Source organism: Pongo pygmaeus, chromosome 6 (genome assembly GCF_028885625.2).
Source record: "Pongo pygmaeus isolate AG05252 chromosome 6, NHGRI_mPonPyg2-v2.0_pri, whole genome shotgun sequence".
In the NCBI taxonomy this organism is placed as follows: Eukaryota; Metazoa; Chordata; class Mammalia; order Primates; family Hominidae; genus Pongo; species Pongo pygmaeus.
The window spans coordinates 7,028,788-7,031,015 of record NC_072379.2 but is presented as its reverse complement, the minus strand read 5'-3'; positions in this window follow the sequence as shown (position 1 = coordinate 7,031,015).

Sequence of the window (2,228 nt, the reverse complement as noted above, 5' to 3'; positions counted from 1 at the left end):
ACAAGGTCCAGGAACAGCCACTCTGGGGAGTCTGCCACCTCTGATATTGCTCCCGTGGCACACACAGTGCCCCATCTGCCTCCAGACCTGCGCTGAAGGAATGGGGGGAAGGGGCAAGCTTTGTAGGTGTGGGTGATCCAATGGTCACTTGAGGTCTCTCAAACAAGGACTCTGTAGATGATGTTCATGGGCCAAACGGAATCCACATCTGCCCCGAAATGTGTTTCTTTTCTTTCTTTTCTTTTTTTTTTTTTTTTTCTTTGAGACAGTCTTGCTCTGTTGCCTAGGCTGGAGTGTAGTGGTGCAATCTTGGCTCACTGCAACCTCCACCTACTGGGTTCAAGTAATTCTTCTGCCTCAAGCCTCCCAAGCAGCTGGAACCACAGGCATGTGCCACCACGCCTGGCTAGTTTTTTGTATTTTAGTAGAGACAGGGCTGGTCTCGAACTCCAGGCCTCAAGTGATTCACCCACCTTGGCCTCCCAAAGTGCTGGGATTACAGGCATGAGCCACCGTGCCCAGCCTTGTTTCTTTCTAAATGAGGCTTCCTTTGTGTCTTTACATTTCCTTCTACAAAAAAACTGCCATGGTGGGCACAGGGGCTTATGCCTATAATCCCAGCACTTGGAGAGCCCAAGGCCAGTGGATCACTTGAGCCCAGGAGTTCGAGACCAGCCTGGGTTAACTTAGTGAGACCCCAGCTCTACGAAAAATTTAAAAATTAGCCAGCCATGGTGGCATGCACCTGTGGTCCCAGCTATTCGCGAGGCTGAGGTGGGAGGATCACTTGAGCCCAGGAGTTCCAGGCTGCAGTGAGGTATGATCTGGCCACTGCACTCCGGCCTGGGCAACAGAGCAAAGTGCTGTCTTAGAATAAAATACTTTTTAAATAAACTAAAAACAAAACAATGGGCCAGGTGTGGGTGGCTCTATCTGTAATCCCAGCACTTTGGGAGGCCAGGTGAGGCAGAATAGGGAATGAGGGGAACCAAGGCTTAAGGCATAAACAAAAGAACAGCAGGTGCAGCCAGTTCTAGGCAAGATTAGGCAGCATAGAGGCCACGTGTTCATTCCGTCAATCAGCCTCTGATTGACGGACAATGGGGGAGGGGGGCGAGGGTGACAGCCTCTGATTGACGGGGGGGCGGGTGGGCGTCTCCACTTCAGCCTGTGATTGGTCACAGGCCAATCCTTCAGGGGGTGTAACCAATCGGAGGCCTCTAACGTGCATCTAGGGGCGTTACCTAATTTTTCCAGCTTAATAAAAATCCTAATGGGGGCTATTGAGCTGTTTGCTCTATTCTGCTCCTGTTGTGTGAATTTTACTTTCGCTTCAATAAATCTGTCTCTTCCTTACTCCGGTTTTTTCTTTTGTTTCTTTTCGTTGCTTTGTTCTTTTGTTACTTTGTGCATTGCATCTTGTTCAATTCTTTGTTCAACACGCCAAGAACCTGGGCAATCCACGGTCAAGACCTTCCATCCAGTAACAGAGGCAGGAGGATCCCTTGATGCCAAGAGTTAGAGACCAGCCGGGGCAACAAAGTGAGACCCAGTCTCTACTATCTATCTACCTATCTCTTTTTTAATTATCTGGGCATGGATGTGCATGCCTGTGGTCTCAGCTACTCCTCAGGCTGAGGTGGGAAGATCCCTTGAGCCCAGGAGTTGGAGGCTGCAGTGAGCTATGATGGCACCACTGCACTCCAACCTGGGTGACAAAGCGAGATCTTGTCTCTAAATTAAATTTAAAACAGTACCACCAAAACAACAACAGGCTGGGTGGTGGTGTCTCACGCCTGTAATCGGAGCTCTTTGGGAGGTCGAAGTGGGAGACCATTTGAGGCCAGGAGTTCGAGAGCAGCCTGGGCAACACAAACCCCGCCTCTACAGAAAAATAAAACTGGCTTTGGTGGCGCGCGCCTGTAATCCTAGCTACTTGGGAGGCTGAGGCAGGGGGATTGCTTGAGTCTCGGATGTTGAGGCTGCAGTGAGCTGAGATTGCGCCACTACACTCCAGCCTGGATGACAAACTGAGACTCTATCAGGAAAAAAAAAAAAAAAACAGTGCCCGCTCAGTTTTTCCTGAAACGCGCAGCCCTCGCCTGTAGCCAGGAGAGAACTCCGCGAGCCAGCAAAACACAGACTCGGCCAGGAAACAGTCAACAAGGTCAACCGGGGGTGCCAGAAGAGGACGCTGCGAGGCGGATTCTTCTTCCGGGCCGGTGGCA